Genomic DNA, 15,476 nt, shown 5'->3' on the forward strand with positions numbered 1-15,476 from the left:
CTTTATGTATTTAATCCCATTTTATTAACCAGTTTTCTGCTGACATTCGATGATCCAATACTGTTCGAGCTATTTTGCACTTTGTTTATTTTAGGCTTAAGTTATAGTCTAATTTATTTATTTTCTTTTCTTGCTAAAAGTAAACTTGCTTTATTTTGCATTTATGCTTATTTTTTTGTTTATTTACATTGGAGGGCTGCGAGGGCATATGGTTTTTTACCACAGCGTGAGAAAAGCAGCAGGAAATGTCCGTGAACTTGCTTTTATGTGTAAATAAACCTCAGCGAACTCATCTTTTGCTATGGACATTAGTTTATTTTGGTACCTCTAACCATGCGTAAAGCCTAACCCATGACGTAGCCTCAGTGGCCATTTGAGAAGTTTGGTATTATTAGTTTTGTTTAAGTTTATGGACAAATAGCCACTACAAATACTAATAAGCGAAAATTACACAAAATAAACTAACATTCATTTTTCTTTTTTATTGCTGAAGAATATTGAACTTTCTTCTTATGTGTTCTGCTGCACAGATGTGAATTTACATTTCCTTCAACCTGAGGCTTTTGGTGAGAAAGAGCTTTAACATTTTTGACAACTTTTTATATTAAAATCAAACAAACAAGCCCAGCACAGTAGTAAAGTAATGTAACACATTACTTTCAATAAAAGGTAACTAAGTAAATAGTTATTTTTTTTTTTATATATATTTCTATATTGTACTGCATTCATTTTAAAATAACATTCCCCAACACTGGGGAATAACACCTTACTAAAACAAGACACATTTAGCATGACTGCCCAAATTAGTCCAATTTAGCGATGATATTACCTTGAAATGAGTTATCATTGTTAGCTGTTGCTGACACCTAATTTTACAGACGGAAAGTCATGAAACCAACTATTGTCAAATGTTATGTCAGAATTAAATACAAAAAACAGGAAATTTTTTAATGAATTCTTAACATTAATTATTGTCAAACAATTATATTAATTGGTAACATAAATCTTATTGTAGGCTATCTAGATTTTTATAGTTCATTATCTTCTTATTGAGCCACCGGTTCATATTTACAACTGTGTTCTGTGTCACATTGTTGTACCAATTAAAGTTGTGGTAAGCAATTCCACTACAATTCCACTTAATTTAGTAAATTAATTGGGATGATTATCCACAGTTGTTGGTCTTCAGATTATTAATTAATTATGAATTATTATTTTTTTTCATTATTATTTCATATCATCAGAGTATGAGAAAGGAAATTAAAATGATGTATCAGTATTTTGTTTTATTTATATAGCATGACAAGTCAGTTATTGTTACATATAATTATCTGCCATGCAGCTGATAAATGACACCGCAATCAGCTAATGTGTCTGATGTTTTTATGAAACTTTAATCTTCGTTACTACATTGCAAAGCATAGCCTTTTTCCTCCCCTTTATTTCTGGAAAATATGCTGCTCATCATTATTTTAAAGTGAAGAAATGGAGAAACAGTGGCATAATGCATTAAAACGAGTTTTAAAAAGAACAAACACAATAAACATTTTTAATAGATTAAACTTGCATCAGCTAACATCTCGTGATTCAAAAAATCAGACATTGAGTCAAGTTAACAATAAACAACTGTGCATTATAATGAAGCATTTTTAGCTTTTTAACCCTCTGGAGTCTAAGGGTATTTTTGGCAGAGGTGGGACTTTCAAGTCACAAGCAAGTCTTCAAGTCATATCCCAAGTCCTCAAAGGGTTAAAGTTTATGAGATAATTAAGTGACTTTGCTAAATGCTAAATAAGAGAGTGACTTTTGCTGGGTTGATTATACAACACTCATATAAAACAAATGTCAATTTGGTTGTAACGAAACCAGGTCACAAATACTAGCTTATCACATACAAACAGTTAATATCTTCTCTCTGTTTTACAGCACCTCATGCAATGGTACAGAAAGACCTCTAACACAACAGTCAAGGGTCAAGCCCTCAACTAAAGCAAACACTAATCTCCATTATGGTTGCATCATTTTAACCAATGAAACATCAACATATGATCCTCTGTAGTTCTCAATAACAGCAGGTTTTCGTCACTAGTGCACAATCACCATTTAATTAGCCACATAATTATCTCATTAACTTTAATGTTATGAGCGCGGGTAAACCGAGGCTTGAATGAAGGGCAATCTGGCGAAACGTAAGTTCATTTAATAACAAATACATCTCAATGGACTGTGTATAGTAAGTGGATCATGGTTTCTGCGCTGATGACACCTAATTTATTTACTTTATATTTTCAAATCCTTTTATGCACATTATTGCTGTTACTGTATTTGGGTGCGTTGTTGCAAGAATTCATAAACTTTTCATGATTATGAGGTTTTCAACTGACTAAAGTTATGATTACTGACTTTATATATTTGAATGTTTGATCGACTTAACGCCATTACGTCATCGCCAATGACGTCATTACGTCGAGCGTAAAAGAACTGGTGAACCCTTTTTTTCAACTGGTTTATTGAATCGAACCGTATGAAAGAACCGGTTCACGGAAAAGAATCGAACTTCCCATCACTAGTGTGTGCTCCTCAGTGCTCGTGCTGTGTGTCAGACAGACTCTGATTGGTTCTTCGCCTCGTCAATCTTTAGAGTGTCATAAACAGACACGCAACATCGTGTCACATGATTCCTGTACACTTCCTGATTGTTACCTGCCCATAACAACACTGATACACCTCTGTATACACGAAATATCTGAATAATAAACCCGCGATTATGATAGTAAAGCTTGGTATGAGATTTTCTTGAGATCTGGGGCATTTTTATAAAAAATATAAAAAATGTAAATCTGAAATGCTAACTTGTGCAGCGATGTAAAAATATTCTTACAACAACAAATGACCAAATTCCACATGTGATCGCAAAAGGATGTTATTACAAACACTTGATCGGGGTTTAAAGTGAGTTTTGAGTAAAATTGAACTAATAATTTAATAAATTGTCTGATGTAGCTTGATGCTAATGTTAGCTCTAATGCTACTAATAGCGGGTGCATTTCTTCTTCATAATACATTTACAATACGTTTGGGGAGAACAATAGACTCATGAATGCGCAAGTATTCATAGCCAAAAACACAGACACAGCACACAGGAGTGTTTGCATGTGTGATCTTTCAGAGATGACAAGTCCCGTAAATCAAACAGATTAGCCTTCTCTAAAAACACACATGACATGTCCTCAGAAAATATTTCATATAATTCACAGTTTTACAGATTGGATTATGAAATTTCAATTGAAGCTTTAGTAGACTTGTTCCTAAACTCATATCCTACATCAATAATTGTTTTTTTTTATGTTTGAGCTTATATATCTTTATTATCATAACAGTCTGAGTATTTCTGATTCCTGAACAGTAAACTTTGAAGTGTCAGCTTTGTGAACAAATGTTGATTATTTATCTTGTCAGAAAGTATCATGAGCTAAAAACATTTTTATTTTGTATGTCATTTCTGTCTCCATGCCAAAAAATGGGGGGTGACTGGTAAGGGGTTAAACCGCTTAAACACGTTATTACACCAAATACACAAAATACTGTTCTTTTTAGCAACATCATATAACCCCTTTAATCTTGTGCATGATGCTGATACAACCAGTGTATACTTTAGTAGATAGCAGAAATGTCACAAAACCCCAGAGCAGCTTTATTTCCTTCTAATCAAATGAACTTAAACAACTACAACAACTCTCTGTTCATTACCGTAGCCTTCAGGAACCAGACCAACAGACACACACACCACAACCAGAGCAACCAGATATCCAATCACACACAGGAATCCACTGCTAAGTACCTCTGCATTTAACACATACAATATATACAAACCCGATTCCAAAAAATTTGGGACACTATGCAAATTGTGAATAAAAACAGAATGCAATGATGTGGAAGTTTCAAATTTCAGTATTTTATTCAGAATACAACACAGATGACATATCAAATGTTTAAACTGAGAAAAACACATCTCATTTAGGAATAGGAATGTTGTCCCATTCTTGTCTAATACAGGCTTCTAGCATAGGTGGGACTTTCAAGACACAAGCAAGTCTTCAAGTCATATCCCAAGTCCTCAAAGGGTTAAATTAATGATATAATTAAGTGACTAATTAAATGATGATTGTGCACTAGTGATGAACACCTGCTGAGAACTACAGATTAGAGTTGTGACGTTCGCGAACGAACCGATTCTTTTGAACGGCTCATAAACATGAACGATGGGAGCCGAGTCGCGGCTGGAGGGGAGCCGTTCTTTCTGTCGTTCTTTTTTCCTATGCGTGTTTCACACAGATGCACACAAATGAGCTCCTCCGCGAGACAGAACAGTTATAGGGGGAGGGGCGCACCCAGCGCAGGCCAACCCTTTATAGCGTTATGTTATTAGTTATTAGTTGTGCATGTTCATTGCAGCCCACTTTGTTATTGTTCATTGACTTGAAGGGGCTGATGTCCTATTTGCAAAGTTTACAGTAGTAATAGTATGTAGTATGTAGACATTTCCATTTTATTTATTCTAATTTTATCTACTTTAAATATTTTTTGTTTTCTATCAAAATGTTCTTGTGTGATAACAATGTTCTTGTGTGAAAGTGTTTGTAGTAAAAGCTGTTTTGCACAGAAATTCATTGCAGCCGGCTTTGTTTTTGATGTTTATTTGAGTAGGTATTGTATGAATAACATAAGTCAACGTAGCTTTACACACACACACACACACACACACACACACACACACACACAAAAGGTAAATCTAAAGGTAAATCCAAAATAGTGATGTCACTGTCTAAGCAGAGGGATTTGTGCAACCCTATGGAATATAGTCCACACATGACAAACGAGGTAATAATCAATATTTCAGAATAATTCAAACTCAGATATTGGTGTGTGATATCTGAGTTTTAATTATTTGACTACAAATCTCACCTCATTTTTCCTCCCAGTAATTATTTCCAGGATAAACTGAGATGCCCCCAAGCTGGCTTCTTAAAACTGACTAAATATTTAAAAAGAGCCAAAAGAGCCGTTCTTTTGAACGGCTATTTGAAAGGAACGGATCGCGAAGATCCGGATCCCCTCAAAGAGCCATAAATCCCATCACTACTACAGATGATCAGATGTTAATGTTTTATTGGTTAAAATGATGCCAACAATAATGGAGATCTGTGATTGCTTTAGTTGGGCTCTTCACCCTTTACTGTTGTGTTAGATTTCTTTCTGCAGCATTGCATTTGTTGCTGAACGGCAGAGAGAAAATATTAACTGTCTGCATGTGATAAACTAGTCATTGTGACCTGTTTGGAATATAATCAAATTAACAATTGTGTTTCACATAATCAACCCAGTAAACCTAACATGAAGAAAAAAAGAAATTGAGTGAATTTTAAGTCTATAAATTGCATACAAAATCTGAGCTTCACTGTTCTGCAGACACAGACAGACATCAAGAACCAACATATGACTCTCAACAGTGGTGACAATCAACAAAATGTTGCATGCTGGGTAACTCCATAGTAAAATCTCCCTACATGCAGTGCAGTATGAAAAATTGTCACCACTGTTGAGGATCGTGTGATAAGTGTGAATGTCTAAATGCCTGAACTAACAGTTTCTTTTCTTTTTTCTTTCAAGGTTGAAGCATTGCGGTGGTATTTGTTTGGTGGGGCCTTTTATTTTTTTACTTCAGTTCAGTAATAGCTGAGTGTCAGTCAACAATCCAAAGATAAAGACTATTTCATGATGTTCAGTCATCATGAGTTATAAACAGAAAAAGCATAAGATCATCTGTTACTGCAAGGTTTGATTCAGCAATGCATCATGTTTGTTGTGAAAAAAATATTGTAATTGTTTTTAATAAAATTGCTTTGTATTAATAAAAGGGTCAAGAGACTACCTAAAGCAAACCTTGACCACAATTATAGTGGCATGTGTTTTGTTGTTGTTGTTTGTTTTTTGTTTTTTTCAGTTGAAGGCTTTGGCTAAATTCAGTTGTAGTTGTAGTGATTGTTAACAGCAGATGTTCATCACTAATGCTCAATCAGCACTTAGTTAATCACATAATTACTTAATTGCAAAGTTTTAAAACTTACATGATTTAAACCAAGGCAATCTGTTTACTCAAACGGTTTGCTATATAAATAAATATTCTCCACGAGAGCAGAGGCCAAAGCTTGTGGCCAGTGGTGTTTGGACCCAAGTTTGAACCTCTGCTTCATGATGTAAACGGGAATCAGAAAGATTTTACTCTATCGTTTTATTCCAAGCAAAAGGGCCATCCCGGGACACGAAATTCGCAGGCTAGGAGGGGGTAGTGATGCTGGGTGTAACTAAAAAGGTGCCATTGAGCGGTAGGTCTCATATCGCATAATCTTATTAACTGTTTATTTCCTGAACTGCATGGAGGGGGGGGGGGGGACTGTGCATGCGTGTCTGTCAATGGGAGGAAGCCATGCCCTATTTTGGAGCTCCCACCCCGTTTTGGAGTGCCAGCCCCTATTTGGAGATCTCAAGGCTGCAGTTATACCCTTCTCTAATGATCAGGGCCACTGCTGAAAAAAAAGAGTGCCTTAAGCAGGATTGTATTGTAGTGCCCTCCTTCCTCAAATATGATGATGGAAAAAAACACCTACTATGGGGTAAAAACAGAAATTTAATCAAATAAAAAAGTAAATTAATAAATTGTATTATTTAAAAATTACAATTGTAGCTCTCAACATTTAGCTATGGCTTTAACTTTATTATGACTCTAATTTATTTTATAGTCTCAAGCATTCAGAAATCATGCGAAAGAAAATTAAGCAGTTTTACTATGATAACAATGTTTGCTGGGAGAGAGCCAGCACTGTGAATATAATCAAAACAACAGTCATATATAAACCGGTTCAGCGAGTGAAAGCCTCATAAGACACTGTCCATATGAAAGAGCAATTCACACTTTTATCTCGACCCCCACAATCCATGAATAACTATCCAAAACCTAACCCCCTCCAGCTGAACAGAATTCGGTCTGTGTTTTGGCTCTGACCCAGCAAACATTTGGACGTCTTTTGACCGTTGAAAAGACGTCCGTCCGACACGTCCCGTCATGGTTGAAAAATAGTTCCAAAATGAAAGTTGAACCGAAGTCTTTGACGTCTTCTAGACGTGAACTGCACGTCTTTTCTGAACGTCTCCTGGACGTCTAAATGCGTCGTCTTTTGGACGTCCAAATGCGTCGATTTTTGGACGTCGTCGTTTAAATGTTTAAATGCGTTGCTGCATAGTTTAAGTGTATGTATATATATAAACCTGCATATAAAATAATCACACACCCACTGTGTAACATTGTGAAAGGCAATCAATTATGTCTTGAGGTTTAACACATCTTGACAAAAGTTCTAGATCGGTCCAGTCAGACCTGAACATCCATAAAATATCTTAAGTGTACATCACAAACAAGAACACATTATTTGTGGACATATGCAAAAAAGAAGCATGTTCTAATTTAGCACATTTTCATTGTTTTTGAACAGTTTAGCATCTGTTAACCAAACTAAAATACCAATAACAAAATACTGAATTATTATATAAAGGGATAGTTTACCCAAAAATGAAAATTCTGTCATTTACTCACCCTCATGTTTCAAACCTGTATACCTTTCTATGTTCTGACGATATTGTTTTCCCGTTTGCTTTACTGGGTCAATGACAAATAAGAATTTTCAAGATGATAAAAATCTATTTAAAAAATTAGTTTTTCAATTTAATCTTTGTATCCATTTTGGATTTCTGAAATAAGTTTACAGGCCTACCATTTTCATCAGAAATATGATTTAATGAGGGACATCACTGAATAAAAAGTGCTGAAATACTCAATCTTGAAGTCTATTATTATTGTCAAAAATGTCTATTTTCGCAGGATTTGTTTATTAATGTTTTTATTAATTGCATTTATTTTTAAATACTTTAATCATATAAATAATATTAAGAATATTATATTTGAATGTGGCATAACCACCTTGCAGGAGCCATTGTTGTCATGTGATAAGAAAATCATAAAACATAGAAGACCCTCATCATAAAATATGTTTGAAATCATTGCTATTTATAAAATCAAAGTAGCTAGATGATGTTAAACTATATAGAACCGACATGAATTCAAATATTACATTTCTGAGAATGCCTTCACATGTTTTCGACTAAAATGTTAAAAGATGGTTTCTTTTTATCATGTCTTTATTAATCTTGTCATTGACTTACACAGTTGTCTTATAAACACAAAGATATTTGGAACCAAGCAGATCTCACAATCCATTAACTGCCATTGTAGGAAAACTGATTATGATCGTAACATGAGGGTGAGAAAATTATGAATATTTTCATTTTTGGGTGAACTATCCCTTAAACACATTACAGTAGTTTGGCTCATTTCTTGTAACCTCCACCCTCAGATCTTCCTGGAGCGAGCTTCAGGTGTTCTGCCATCGCTGCATCAGTCTCAGAGACTCTACCTCTTCACAGCATCTGAGGGAAGAGAATATATTTATTTTTTAAAATAAATAAAATAAAAAAATTGACATAAATGACATAAATGACATGCACTTATTTTCAAAATATCTTTATTGTCTACAGCTAAAATAAAATAAATAAATAAATAAAAAACCTTGGAACAACATGAATGAATCATGAATGAAACATTAGAAAAAGGTAATCAAAGTGCATTAGATTTTATTTTTATTATATAAAAGATGTTGTGTTTTAATGTGTTGCCGTTGAGAAACACTCTCTACTAGTTGTGTAACTGTGAGAAAGTGAACAGGACATTTCTGATAAGACAAGAGGGCTGTGATGTCCCCTGAATAATTAATTAAAGCGTACCAATAAAAATTTTGAGATAAATGACATGCACTTATTTTCAAAATATCTTTATGGTCTACAGCTAAAAAAAAAAAAAAACTTGGAAAAAGATGAATGAATCATGAATGAAACATTAGAAAAAGGTAATCAAAATGCATTAGTTTGTATTTTTATTGTATAAAAGATGCTATGCTTTAATGTGACGCCCTTGAGAAAGACCCTTAACTAGGTATGTAACTGTGAGAAAGTGAACAGGACACTTCTGATAAGACAGGTGGGATGTGATGTCCCCTGAATAATTAATTAGAGCGTACCAATAAAAATTACATCAATATAAGTTACTTTTAGTCAAAGTCAAAGTCACCTTTATTTATATAGCGCTTTAAACAAAATACAATGCGTCAAAGCAACTGAACAACATTCATTAGGAAAACATTGTCAATAATGAAAAAATGATAGTTAAAGGCAGTTCATCATTGAATTCAGTTATGTCATCTCTGTTCAATTAAATAGTGTCTGTGCATTTATTTGCAATCAAGTCAACGATATCGCTGTAGATGAAGTGTCCCCAACTAAGCAAGCCAGAGGCGACAGCGGCAAGGAACCAAAACTCCATCGGTGACAGAATGGAGAAAAAAACCTTGGGAGAAACCAGGATCAGTTGGGGGGCCAGTTCTCCTCTGACCAGACGAAACCAGTAGTTCAATTCCAGGCTGCAGCAAAGTCAGATTGTGCAGAAGAATCATCTGTTTCCTGTGGTCTTGTCCTGGTGCTCCTCTGAGACAAGGTCTTTACAGGGGATCTGTATCTGGGGCTCTAGTTGTCCTGGTCTCCGCTGTCTTTCAGGGATGTAGATCCTTTCTAGGTGCTGATCCAGCATCTGGTCTGGATACATACTGGATCCGGGTGACTGCAGTGACCCTCTGATCTGGACACAGACTGGATCTGGTGGCCACGGTGACCTCGGAACAAAAGAGAAACAGACAAATATTAGCGTAGATGCCATTCTTCTAATGATGTAGCAAGTACATAGGGTGTTATGGGAAGTGTTTCCGGTTCCGGTTTACCTAATTAATGCCTAAAAATCCTTTAACGGATTTGGATAATAAAAGCATATTAGTATGTTATGTGTATGCCAGGTTAAAGAGATGGGTCTTTAATCTAGATTTAAACTGCAAGAGTGTGTCTGCCTCCCGAACAATGTTAGGTAGGTTATTCCAGAGTTTAGGCGCCAAATAGGAAAAGGATCTGCCACCCGCAGTTGATTTTGATATTCTAGGTATTATCAAATTGCCTGAGTTTTGAGAACGTAGCGGACGTAGAGGATTATAATGTAAAAGGAGCTCATTCAAATACTGAGGTGCTAAACCATTCAGGGCTTTATAGGTAATAAGCAATATTTTAAAATCTATACGATGCTTGATAGGGAGCCAGTGCAGTGTTGACAGGACCGGGCTAATATGGTCATACTTCCTGGTTCTAGTAAGAACTCTTGCTGCTGCATTTTGGACTAGCTGTAGTTTGTTTACTAAGCGTGCAGAACAACCACCCAATAAAGCATTACAATAATCTAACCTTGAGGTCATAAAAGCATGGATTAACATTTCTGCATTTGACATTGAGAGCATAGGCCGTAATTTAGATATATTTTTGAGATGGAAAAATGCAGTTTTACAAATGCTAGAAACGTGGCTTTCTAAGGAAAGATTGCGATGAAATAGCACACCTAGGTTCCTAACTGATGACGAAGAATTGACAGAGCAACCATCAAGTCTTAGACAGTGTTCTAGGTTATTACAAGCGGAGTTTTTAGGTCCTATAATTAACACCTCTGTTTTTTCAGAATTTAGCAGTAAGAAATTACTTGTCATCCAGTTTTTTATATCGACTAAGCAAACCATTAGTTTTTCAAATTGGTGTGTTTCACCGGGCTGCGAAGAAATATAGAGTTGAGTATCATCAGCATTACAGTGAAAGCTAACACCAGGTTTCCTGATGATATCTCCTAAGGGTAACATATAAAGCGTGAAGAGTAGCGGCCCTAGTACTGAGCCTTGAGGTACTCCATACTGCACTTGTGATCGATAGGATACATCTTCATTCACTGCTACGAACTGATGGCGGTCATATAAGTACGATTTAAACCATGCTAATGCACTTCCACTGATGCCAACAAAGTGTTCAAGTCCATGCAAAAGAATGTTGTGGTCAATTGTGTCAAACGCAGCACTAAGATCCAATAAAACTAATAGAGAGATACACCCACGATCAGATGATATGAGCAGATCATTTGTAACTCTAAGGAGAGCAGTCTCAGTACTATGAGGAAAACCACCTTTTCTAGTATCTTGGACAGAAAAGGGAGATTCGAGATTGGTCTATATTGGTCTATTAACTAGTTCTTTGGGGTCAAGCTGTGGTTTTTTGATGAGAGGCTTAATAACAGCCAGTTTGAAGGTTTTGGGGACATATCCTAATGACAATGAGGAATTAATAATAGTCAGAAGAGGATCTATGACTTCTGGAAGCACCTCTTTTAGGAGCTTAGATGGTATAGGGTCTAACATACATGTTGTTGGTTTAGATGATTTAACAAGTTTATACAATTCTTCCTCTCCTATAGTAGAGAATGAGTGGAACTGTTCCTCAGGGGGTCTATAGTGCACTGTCTGATGTGATACTGTATCTGCCAGCTGAATGTTTGCAATTTTATCTCTAATAGTATCGATTTTAGAAGTAAAGTAGTTCATAAAGTCATTACTGCTGTGATGTTGGGAAATGTCAACACTTGTTGAGGCTTTATTTCGTTAATTTAGCCACTGTGTTGAATAAATACCTGGGGTTATGTTTGTTTTCTTCTAAAAGAGAAGAAAAGTAATCGGATTTAGCAGTTTTTAATGCTTTTCTGTAGGATATGTTACTTTCCCGCCAAGCAATACGAAATACCTCTAGTTTTGTTTTCCTCCAGCTATGCTCCATTTTTCGGGCTGCTCTCTTTAGGGTGCGAGTATGCTCATTATACCATGGTGTCAAACTGTTTTCCTTAACCTTCCTTAAGCGTAAAGGAGCAACTGTATTTAAAGTGCTAGAAAAGAGAGAGTCCATAGTTTCTGTTACATCATCAAGTTCTGAGGTTTTGGATATGCTAAGGAATTTGGATACATCAGGAAGATAACTTAAAAAGCAGTCTTTTGTGTTAGAAGTGATGGTTCTTCCATACTTGTAACAAGAAGTAGGATTTACAATTTTGGCTATATGAAGTTTGCACAGAACTAAATAATGATCTGAGATATCATCACTTGGCTGAATAATTTCAACACCATCAACATCAATTCCATGTGACAGTATTAAATCTAGAGTATGATTTTGACAATGAGTAGGTCCTGAAACGTGTTGTCTAACACCAATAGAGTTCAGAATGTCTATAAATGCTGATCCCAATGCATCTTTTTCATTATCAACATGGATATTAAAATCACCAACTATTAAGACTTTATCTGCAGCCAGAACTAACTCTGATGTAAAATCACCGAACTCTTTAATAAAGTCTGTATGGTGCCCTGGTGGCCTGTATACAGTAGCCAGTACAAACATAACAGAGGATTTATCATTAATATTTGTTTCTTTTAGCCTACTAACGTTAGCAAATTTTAGCCATACTCAGTGAATTTCAGTTGACAACGTGGGCATCATTTCTCTCGGTTCCTTCGTGTCAAACAAGTAAAACTCAAGCACGTTAATCAAATAATACAAAATGTACTTACCCAACAGTAGATTTTATATAATATATATCGATACATCTCCCTCCTTGAGTCCTCTTCGAGTCTTCTCCTCGGAACCGGAAGACCGAGATAATCTATCCTATCGCGGGATTTTGTAATATCACGAAATATATTACTATGTATATTGTATATCTGTTTTACATGTATATGCATAGATTCCATAAAAATAATAACAACGAATACTTAAAACAGGTTGAAATGATGACTAAATTGTAGCATGGTAATCACTTAACCACACTGGGCAGTTTGTCATTATAATTTACTTAAACAAGATAAAGTAAATATATTTACTTTGTATAAAAAATAAAAAAAAAATTTCCTGCTAGTCTTGCTTGGAGTCTTTTCACAACCGTGACAAGACGTGTAAAAGACGTCAGTGGATGTCTATTCACAACCTCTTTAAAACCTCTTAAAAACTACTTGGTGCACTTAAATTAATTATTGCAGTATTAATCAAGGTGTAAGCACAGCTTTTGCATATTCCACAAGGATTTCATAGAGGGTCACGATGGACTTATAATGCATGTGTAAAAGACGTCAAATAGTGACGTCCTATCACAACCGATTCACAACTACACACAGCTAAAAGTCAAAGTAACAATTATACATGCAACCCCATATAACTATAGACATGTAAAAACATATCTGAATGCATTTTTAGGAAATGTTTTGTGTTACATATTTCTACCGATTTATGCCGTCCTACCGCGACTATTTTTGGCCGGCCACATGACGTCGCCGTCGGACCAATGTTTGCTGGGGTGTGTTACTGGGCTGAAACATGCCTGCACTCAGCAGTACTCTTTGTATTCGTAATTTTCTTGCAGCCCATATTATTATTTTCACAAGACCATAATGATAATAACAAATCATCAATTAATAATTTATCATTATTTTACGAAAATCATTGTTATTTGTGATCGTGGATGTTTGCAGGAGGCTTTAAGACCAAGTGGAATCCTCTGTTCCCACCTCACAGCGCACGGGTCTCGAGGCTTCACTGTCTGCGGTTTGACTTTACTGAATCAGATTGAGGAAAATACAACTTATTGATCATGAGCCCAGGGCCAGCGCAAGCTCTAATGCCGCTCATGGCAGAGCACGATCGTGCCGTCCCCTCACATTCACAATTAGAGATCCTTAAGATGCATGTAAACAATTTTTTTTTATCTATCCCACTGTGCAAAATTACGTCCAGTGGACGTCTTTTTATGTCTTTGCAGACGTTGAAAAGACGTCCACTGAGGAGCCAGAATGAAAGTTTTTATGACGTCTTTTTTAAAGTCTTCTGTACGTCCGATTTAGACGTTCAGAGAACCTCCTTACAAGGTTAAAAACTAGTTCAAAAGTGGTCAGTGGAAATATTTCAACATCATTTAAGGTTCATTTAGGCATAATTTATACTGTTTCAGGGCCAAATCAACACTCTCAGGATGCATTCGATTTAGACTCATGTTATTTCAATGTAATTTCCAGACACTGTGTTTGTCCTAAAATCAAGAAAATAAAATAATCTTCATGAAATAATGAAATAACTGATGATTGAGACATTAAATCTCTGAAGATCTCAGCAGAGGATCAATTTACATAATTTACATCAACATCATTTGAAGTCACCATTGTGGTGGACAGTGTTTGGTTTAGTTGGGATCTTGATCCTCATACTTCTTGTGTTAGCTTGTGTTTGTCTGTTGTAACTGTGTTATAAAACGTTCCTATTGTGGCAGAGAGCAGTGAGCTCAATTGCTAACATCTTGCTTTTAATGGTGATTAAACTATAGCACAATAAGTTATTAACGTTTTGTTGCAACTATGTATTTATTTTCATGGACAGACACCTTGTAGAAAAAAAAGAATGTACTTATTTAAAAAAAAAAACACATCATGTAGTCACACTAGTGGTGGAAATTATGATTCTTTCATTTTCAGTTCGTTCACCAAAATGATTTGTTCAGAATCGTTCACTGATTCGTTCAGTGACCATTTCTTCGTATTACACAAAATATGCCAGCAGGTGGCAAAAAAAGGTGTATTATGTGTTTTGTCTTAAGTCAACGAATGTATTCACTTGTTACAAAAACTGACCTGGCTTTATAAAAATGTGTGCATAATCGCATTCAATATATAAAGTCTAATTAAGTTGTTCAGATAAACAAAGCACAAGGTTTTCTTGCCTAATTCACATTTTTATTGTTTGATCAGATAGGTTGTATATTATATATTCACATTCATAAATCGGGGATTAAACGTAGAGTTCTGTATGCTAAATATCAAAACAAGCGTATGTGCACAGTACCTGTAACTGCGCTTTGCATTTTGCGAGATTGACATGCTAAATGGCAGACTAACCCTGTTTACTCTCATTCATTTCGTTCACGAATGAGATAACCCAGCAAACATTTGGACGTCTTTTGACCATTGAAAGACGTCTGTCCGACACGTCCCGTCTCAATCGGGAGAAATCAAACGTTTCCATATTTGTGATGTTGCCCATTTGAAGCTTAACTATTACTCATGAGGTAAATAGGCTGTGTGCGTTTCAGTATCGATGAAAAAAAAAATCATAATTAACAATATGTCAAAGTGCTCACGCCGAATGTCTGGTGAATGACTGCTGTTTCCAGTGAATATGTGCGCGAGGCACCAGCACGCTCAAACAGCTGAAACAAATAATACTTAATTTTTGGTCACACATAAGGCATAATTCAAAAATGCTGGTAGTTTGAAAAATCCGAAGTTAATACGAATTATTGCTAAATGCTGGACCGTTCCCATTTCGCTCTGCATATGGAACCTGAAGATTTTTTTAAACCAAGAATG

Source organism: Carassius carassius, chromosome 6 (assembly GCF_963082965.1).
Source record: "Carassius carassius chromosome 6, fCarCar2.1, whole genome shotgun sequence".
Taxonomy (NCBI): Eukaryota; Metazoa; Chordata; class Actinopteri; order Cypriniformes; family Cyprinidae; genus Carassius; species Carassius carassius.